General features: G+C 41.0%; 1 long non-coding RNA gene across 1 annotated transcript; it reads left to right on the top strand.

The window, feature by feature from the left end:
• Positions 1-342: 342 nt before the first annotated feature.
• Positions 343-9,319, top strand: LOC133647058 (uncharacterized). The gene is made up of 3 exons (XR_009825421.1): positions 343-395; positions 5,852-6,068; positions 8,843-9,319. It is a non-coding gene; the product is annotated as an uncharacterized LOC133647058 (long non-coding RNA).

Raw genomic sequence — 9,319 nt, 5'->3', positions numbered from 1 at the left:
ATACGGTAATTGATCATCCTTCACCGTGTCATATTAATTGTGGAATATTCACGTCCTAATTGAGTCCAGGTATTTAGGTTAGTGACTGACCTGGCCTTATCTCGTGATGGAAACAAGATGCAAACGAGAGAAAAAATCAACCCCAGATGTGACAAAACACATCTCTGTTGTTTTCAAGTGACCGGCAAGAAGTCACTCTGACACACGTTGAAAGAATGTCCGTCTTACAAGCGAGTGGAACCGAGACGGAAACAAAATGATGAGCTCTGGCGTACTTTGTGATCCGCAGGTCTCAGTATCTTCCAGCTGATGAGGAGACGCGAGCGAGGATGAGGACACGGTCTCGGCATTCGCCCTCCCCGACGGTGGACGGTCCGCCAAGGCTGCCAGTGACGGTCAGATGTTTGTTCTTTGGGCACGGAAAATCAAGCCCGCCGTGTTTACATGATTCAGGACAGAGAGTGGGCCAAGGCGGCTCACTGGTGGGGGGGATTCAAAACACTGTTTACTGGGTGGGCACCTGTCCATACATGGGTACGGCCAAGAGTGAGGCCATTATGGGGAATTAGCAAGACGGTTACAAAACCCAAAAGCCAGTGAAGTCGCCACGTTGTTTAAAGGCCTACTGAAAGCCACTACTACCGACCACGCAGTCTGATAGTTTATACATCAATGATGAAATCTTAACGTTGCAACACATGCCAATACGGCCGGGTTAACTTATAAAGTGCAATTTTAAATTTCCCGGGGAACTTCCGGTTCAAAACGCCTTTGAGGATGACGTACGCGCGTGACGTAGCCAGTAGAACAGAGGTATGGCTTCCCCATTGAAGCCAATACGAAATAGCTCTGTTTTCATCTCATTATTCCACAGTATTCTGGACATCTGTGTTGGTGAATCTGTTGCAATTTGTTCGTTGCGTTATGGAGAAAGAAGCTGAGCAAGCAAAGAAGAAAGTCGGTGCGAAGCGGAGTATTTTGCGAGGGAAGTCAGCAACACAACACGGTCGGTGTTTCATTGTTTACATTCCCGAAAGATGCAGTCAAGATCGAAGAACTCGGACAACAGAGACTCTTACCAGGAGGACTTTTGACTTCGTTAACAGACGCAGACGCGATACCGTGAGTACGCTTCCAAACATTTGATCGCTTGCTATAACTAGCTCGAGCTAGTAGCTAGGAGCTAGGAGCTAGCATAACAAACACATAGGTGTTTGTTATGCGGGATTAATTTGTGGCATATTAAATATAAGCCTGGTTGTGTTGTGGCTAATAGAGTATATATATGTCTTGTGTTTATTTACTGTTGTAGTCATTCCCAGCTGAATATCAGGTCCAAACATTTGATCGCTTGCCCGTACGTGCGTGTCACGTATGTAACTTTGGTTAAATATATAAGCTTTATGAACCTTGGGTTAGGTGAACGGTCCTTTGGGCTGAGTGAGTGTGTGTGTTGTGCAGGTGTTTGAATTGTATTGGCGGGTTATATATACGGGATCCCGTCCATATTACCCGCTCGAGCTATAACTAGCTCGAGCTAGTCGCTAGGAGCTAGCATAACAAACACCTAGGTGTTTTTATGCGGGATTAATTTGTGTCATATTAAATATAAGCCTGGTTGTGTTGTGGCTAATAGAGTATATATATGTCTTGTGTTTATTTACTGTTGTAGTCATTCCCAGCTGAATATCAGGTCACCCCCGGCTCTCACAGCATCTTCCCTATCTGAATAGCTTCAACTCCCCACTAGTCCTTCACTTGCACTTTCCTCATCCACAAATCTTTCATCCTCGCTCAAATTAATGGGGGAATCGTCGCTTTCTCGGTCCGAATCTCTCTCACTTCATGCGGCCATCATTGTAAACAATAGGGAACTTTGCGTATATGTTCAACTGACTACGTCACGCTACTTCCGGTAGGGGCAAGCCTTTTTTTTTATCAGATACCAAAAGTTGCGATCTTTATCGTCGTTGTTCTATACTAAATCCTTTCAGCAAAAATATGGCAATATCGCGAAATGATCAAGTATGACACATAGAATAGATCTGCTATCCCCGTTTAAATAAAAAAAAATTCATTTCAGTAGGCCTTTAAATGGTAAATAAAAACAGAATACAAGGATTTTCAAATCCTTCTCAACTTACACTATATTGCCAAAAGTATTTAGCCACCTGCCTTGACTCACATATAAAGGGGCCCCACTCCAAACTGTTCCCACCAGGTTGGGAGCATGGAATTGTCCAAAATGTTTTGGTATCTTGGAGCATTCAAAGTTCCTTTCACTGGAACTAAGGGGGCCAAGCCCAACTCCTGAAAAACAACCCCCACACCATAATTCCTCCTCCATCAAATTTCACACTCTGCACAATGCAGTCCGAAATGTAGCGTTGTCCTGGCAACCTACAAGCCCAGACTGGTCCATCGGATTGCCAGATGGAAAAACGTGATTCATCAGTCCAGAGAAGGCGTGAATTATATTTATAAGTGAATTATATTTTATATAGCGCTTTTCTCTAGTGACTCAAAGCGCTTTACATAGTGAAAACCCAATATCTAAGTTACATTTAAACCAGTGTGGGTGGCACTGAGAGCAGGTGGGTAAAGTGTCTTGCCCAAGGACACAACGGCAGTGACTAGGATGGCGGAAGCGGGAATCGAACCTGCAACCCTCAGGTTGATGGCACGGCCACTCTACCAACCGAGCTATACCGCCTCCACTGCTCTAGAGTCCAGTGGCGATGTGCTTTACACCAGTGGTCCCCAACCACCGGGCTGCGGCCCGGTACCGGTCCGTGAACTGATTGGTACCGGGCCGCGGCCGCACAAGAAATTTTAAAAAAGGGAAAAAAAAAAAAAAAACTTTTTTTTTTTTTTTTTTTAATTAAATCAACATAAAAAACACAATATATACATTATATATCCATATAAATCAATACAGTCTGCAGGGATGCAGTCCGTAAGCACACATGATTGTATTTCTTTATGACAAAAAAAAAAAAAAAGTTTTTTTTTACTACCTCCTCCCGGTTCGTGGGACAAATTTTCAAGCATTGGCCGGTCCGCAAGTACAAAAAGGTTGGGGACCACTGCTTTACACCACTGCATCCCACGCTTTGCATTGGACTTGGTGATGTATGGCTTGGATCAGGGGTGTCCAAACTTTTTCCACTGAGGGCCGTACACAGAAAAATTTAAGCATGCGGGGGCCATTTTGATATTTTTCATTTTCAAACCTTAACAAAATATATGGATTTTTTTTTTTTTAACCTTTAGGGCTCCCGGGGACTATAAAGGGTCTCAGTCATTAAACTGTTAAAAATAAGTAAAATTATTATTATTTTTTTTAATTTAACGCTTACAGTAAATCTCTATATCAGGGGTCACCAACGCGGTGCCCGCGGGCACCAGGTAGCCCGTAAGGACCAGATGAGTAGCCCTCTGGCCTGTTCTAAAAATAGCTCAAATAGCAGCACTTACCAGTGAGCTGCCTCTATTTTTTAAATGTTATTTATTTACTAGCAAGCTGGTCTCGCTTTGCTCGACATTTTTAATTCTAAGAGAGACAAAACTCAAATAGAATTTGAAAATCCAAGAAAATATTTTAAAGACTTGGTCTTCACTAACTGACAAAGAAACAGATAACAGATTTGGGGTCCAGTTCAAAGTGTGACATGATTTATTTAAAAATTTGAGAGTTGACTTTTGTATTTTAGATGAGTTATTATTTGTACAAACATGGTGCAAAGTAATTCATGATTTGTTAAAAAATGTTAGTGGCTAGCTAGTTAAAATGGAATATTGTGATTTCACAAGACTGTCTTAGAAGTGATCATTTGAAAATGTTCAATTTGAAAAATGTGCACTTGGAGAAAATATAAAAATAAAGTGTTGCATATTGATATTTATCTGTTTCTATATATATTTATTGTGAGAAATCATTAAGATGATCAGTGTTTCCACAAAGATAAATATCATTAATTATTAATAATAACATAGAGTTAAAGGTAAACTGAGCAAATTGGCTATTTCTGGCAATTTATTTAAGTGTGTATCAAACTGGTAGCCCTTCGCATTAATCAGTACCCAAGAAGTAGCTCTTGGTTTCAAAAAGGTTGGTGACCCCTGCTCTATATCAACTTGAGGTTGATATAAAGTAAAAAAAAAAAAAAAAAAAGGTTTTCTGTCAAAGACAACTTTGTTTTTTATAGTAAAACTGAAATTTAATTTAATATTTTTGAGTAATCACAGTGAAAAGTTAAATAAAATCCTACTAAATATATTTGGGATCCAAAAGGTCCCCCACTCATAAAGTGATACATTGTTATTAGTTTTTTTTTACTTTTAACACTTAAATTACGAGATCAACTTCAGATATATCTGTCCATTTTACGTTTGAACTATTATTTTGTTTGTTTTATGCTCTTTTGTCAAATAAAACTTTGATGTTTTTATATGGCAACCACACAATATATGCAATATTTATTCCACATAAAACATTTTAAAGTTATATTTTTTAAGTAATAATTCATTATAACAGATTTTTTTTTTTTTTTGCAATGGCAAAAAAAAAGAAAAATAAACAAAGACAAAAGAAAAAAAACAGATTGCAACTTTTTCTTGTTAGATTTCACCTCATTCCACTTTTTTTAAATGTTTTTTTTAATTTTTGCAATATTTGCAATTTTTGCAGAATGTGTGGCGGGCCGGTAAACAATTAGCTGCGGGCCGCAAATGGCCCCCGGGCCGCACTTTGGATGCACCTGGCTTAGATGCAGCTCCTCGGCCATGGAAACCCAGGTGTTTAGGGCACGCCCGTCCAGTAGAAGACCACGGGGAAGAAGACCCAGGACACGTTGGGAAGACAATCTCTCCCGGCTGGCCTGGGAACGCCTCGGGATGCCCCGGGAAGACACTTAGACTTAGACTTCCTTTTATTGTCATTCCAATTTGAACTTTACAGTACAGATAAGAACGGAAATTCCGTTGCATTAGCTCATGGGAGGATAAAAGAGCAATAAGGTGCAGATATAAATAAATAGATTACTGTACACACTGCAAAAAGTCAGTGTTCAAAAACAAGGAAAAAAAATACAAAATTTAGGGGTATTTTATTTGAACTAAGCAAAATTATCTGCCAATAGAACAAGAAAATTTGGCTTGTCAAGACTTTCCAAAACAAGTCAAATTAGCTAACCTCAGTGAACCCCAAAATACCTTAAAATAAGTATATTCTCACTAATAACAAGTGCACTTTTCTTGGTAGAAAAAACAAATATGGGACCTTTTTGCTCAATATGTTGAAAAATGTTCACCAACACAGATGTCCAGAATACTGTGGAATTATGAAATGAAAACAGAGCTTTTTGTATTGGATTCTACGGGGTACCAATACTTCCGTTTAACTGACTACGTCACGCGCATACGTCATCATACCGAGACGTTTCAGCCTGGATATTTCCCGGGAAATTTAAAATGTCACTTTATAAGTTAACCCGGCCGTATTGGCATGTGTTGCAATGTTAAGATTTCATCATTGATGTATAAACTATCAGACTGCGTGGTCGCTAGTAGTGGCTTTCAGTAGGCCTTTAATTTAAGAATATTTTTCAACATATTGAGCAAAAAAGTCTCTTTTTTTTTTCTACCAAGAAAAGTGCACTTGTTATTAGTGAGAATATACTTATTTTAAGGTATTTTGGGGTTCATTGAGGTTAGCTAATTTTGCTTGTTTTGGAAAGTCTTGACAAGCCACATTTTCTTGTTCTATTGGCAGATAATTTTGCTGAGTTCAAGTAAAATACCCCTAATTTTTTTTATTTTTTCCTTCTTTTTGAACACTGACTTTTTGCAGTGTAGGCTGCTGCCCCCGCGACACGACCTCGGATAAGCGGGAGAAGATGGATGGATGGACGATGACTTTTCCCATGTGGGCGGCACCAGCCTCCCTCCAATTAAGGCACGTATGCGAGCGTGCGTCGCTAAAGATGTGGTCCTGCGGTCATAAATCAACACCACCTGGCCTTCAAAGGCAACTCGGAGGAACGTAAACATCGCCTCCACACTAGCAAGTAAGTGCTAGGTGAGAGCGCTCCCGGCTTTTGCCGACCTGCGCTTGTCAAACACGCACGTCGACGTGTTGAGAAAGTCAAGTCCACGGTACGGACGGTTTTTGTCCGCCGTTATCCCACGTTCCATTTAGGAAGCGTGTGCTTTCCCACAGGCCGTAGCTTCCTTTGTTGTGATGTAAAAGACAGCTGAGAAATCTCCCGTGTCGTCGTGACAACCAGCCAGTTCAAAAAAGGTCACTCACCAAACTAGAGTAGAGTGCTCCTCGAGACGAGGCGAAACAAGTGCGCATCCCCGCAGATATCCTCCCTTGTCATATTTTCGACGTAACATCATCAACATGTGTTAGATCATCCAAAAAAGTCCCTCTTTCACAACTAGCAGAAGTAGAAAAACACATTCCTGGATCGCCACCATTAGCCGGATCCACACCAACATTTTACAGCCTCCTCTTGGACTCCGGCACCGAATGTGAAGTAGCATTTGTGGAATCCCCCCTCTCAGAAACACATAAATACACGGCCGATGATAAACATATCAGGGCTGGCGGGGGTGTTGAGGTCATCAAAAGGCTTTTTTTTTTTTTTAAATTAATAACAACACGCCACCAGCCTAGCAACAACACAACACGCCGTTTCGCCCAACTCTGTAGCGAAGCCACGGAAAGAAATACAACTCCTTTATTTACTTGGAACTAAAGCGCACGAAGCTTGACGTCAACATCTGACATCGTCTTTTTGCGCGCAATCGCCCCGGGCAACCGCGACACACACATCACACGCGTGTGATCGCGTTGTCATCGCAGCACAGAGCCAGAAGGTTCCACCGGTGGTCCGCATTAGACGACGTTTGATTGATTGATTGATTGGAACTTTTATTCGTAGATTGCACAGTACAGTCAATCAATCAATCAATCAATCAATTAACACAGGTGTCAAACATCAATTTGTGTGGCCCCCAAAAGCGTGGAAATACAAACCCCGTTTCCATATGAGTTGGGAAATTGTGTTAAATGTAAATATAAACGGAATACAATGATTTGCAAATCATTTTCAACCCATATTCAATTGAATGCACTACAAAGACAACATATTTGATGTTCAAACTCATAAACTTTAATTTTTTTTTGCAAATAATAATTAACTTAGAGTTGCCAAAGTAGTTGGGAAAGGGCATGTTCACCACTGTGTTACATCACCTTTCCTTTTAACGACACTCAATAAACGATTGGGAACTGAGGAAACTAATTGTTGAAGCTTTGAAAGTGGAATTATTTCCCATTCTTGTTTTATGTAGAGCTTCAGTCGTTCAAACTTTGAACCTTTGTGGTATTTTACGCTTCATAATGCGCCACACATTTTCCATGGGAGACAGGTCTGGACTGCAGGCGGGCCAGGAAAGTACCCGCACTCTTTTTTTTTACGAAGCCACGCAGTTGTAACACGTGCTGAATGTGGCTTGGCATTGTCTTGCTGAAATAAGCAGGGGCGTCCATGAAAAAGACGGCGCTTAGATGGCAGCATATGTTGTTCCAAAAGCTGTATGTACCTTTCAGCATTAATGGTGTCTTCACAGATGTGTAAGTTACCCATGTCTTGGGCACTAATACACCCCCATACCATCACGCATGCTCGCTTTTACACTTTGCGCCTATAACAATCCGGATGGTTCTTTTCCTCTTTGGTCCGGAGGACACGACGTCCACAGTTTCCAAAAACAATTTGAAATGTGGACTCGTCAGACCACAGAACACTTTTCCACTTTGCATCAGTCCATCTTAGATGAGCTCAGGCCCACCGAAGCCGACGGCGTTTCTGGGTGTTGTTGATAAACGGTTTTCGCCTTGCATAGGAGAGTTTTAACTTGCACTTACAGATGTAGCGACCAACTGTAGTTACCGACAGTGGGTTTCTGAAGTGTTCCTGAGCCCATGTGGTGATATCCTTTACACGCTGATGTCGCTTGTTGATGCAGTACAGCCTGAGGGATGGAAGGTCCGTAAGATCATCACTTACGTGCAGTGATTTCTCCAGATTCTCTCAACCTTTTGATGATATTACGGAGCGTAGATGGTGAAATCCCTCAATTCCTTGCAATAGCTGGTTGAGAAAGGTTTTTCTTAAACTGTTCAACAATTTGCTCACGCATTTGTTGACAAAGTGGTGACCCTCGCCCCATCCTTGTTTGTGAATGACTGAGCATTTCATGGAAGCTGCTTTTATACCGAATCATGGCACCCACCTGTTCCCAATTAGCCTGCACACCTGTGGGATGTTCCAAATAAGTGTTTGACGAGCATTCCTCAACTTTATCAGTATTTATTGCCACCTTTCCCAACTTCTTTGCCACGTGTTGCTGGCATCAAATTCTAAAGTTAATGATTATTTGCACAAAATTTTTTTTTTTATCAGTTTGAACATCAAATATGTTGTCTTTGTAGCATATTCAACTGAATATGGGTTGAAAATGATTTGCGAATCATTGTATTCCGTTTATATTTACATCTAACACAATTTCCCAACTCATATGGAAACGGGGTTTGTAGATGGAGGGGCAGATGAGGATGTCAAATCCAGAATAGGGAAAGCAGGAACATCATTCAACATACTAAACAAAATATGGAGAGCAAAAAACATTTCTCTCGAAACCAAACTGAAAATATTTAACTCAAATGTCAAATCCATCCTGCTGTACAGATCAGAAACATGGAAAACCACCAATAGCATACTCAATAAACTACAGACATTCGTAACCCGTTGCCTCCGTCGGGTCCTAGGAGTCTACTGGCCAGACACCATCACCAATGCCAACCTGTGGGAACTCACCACACCAGAACCAGTGGAACTGCCAATCAGGAAAAGGAAGTGGAGCTGGATAGGCCACACACTCAGAAAACCCAATAAATCAAGCACCAAACAGGCACTAACATGGGGAAAAAGAAACAGAGGGAGACCAAGAACAACCTGGAGAAGAAGCACGGAACAGGAGATGAGAGCTGAGGGGCTGTCATGGCAACCACTCCACCGAAGGGCACGAGACCGGAATGGATGGAAGGCTTTCGTCGGCGGCCTATGTTCCTCAGAGAATACTAAGGCCTAAGTAAGTAAGTAAGTACACTTTAATCACCTCAAATAATGAAACAAAATATTATATCATTATACATACAGTTATTGTTCAAATAAAGATACAAACTGAAATATCTGCTTGACTTATGATTTCAAAGCAAGTTATCCAACAAACTGTTCATGTAAAA

This window comes from Entelurus aequoreus, linkage group LG03, assembly GCF_033978785.1.
Source record: "Entelurus aequoreus isolate RoL-2023_Sb linkage group LG03, RoL_Eaeq_v1.1, whole genome shotgun sequence".
In the NCBI taxonomy this organism is placed as follows: domain Eukaryota; kingdom Metazoa; phylum Chordata; class Actinopteri; order Syngnathiformes; family Syngnathidae; genus Entelurus; species Entelurus aequoreus.
This window is presented reverse-complemented; position numbering and strand designations above follow the sequence as displayed.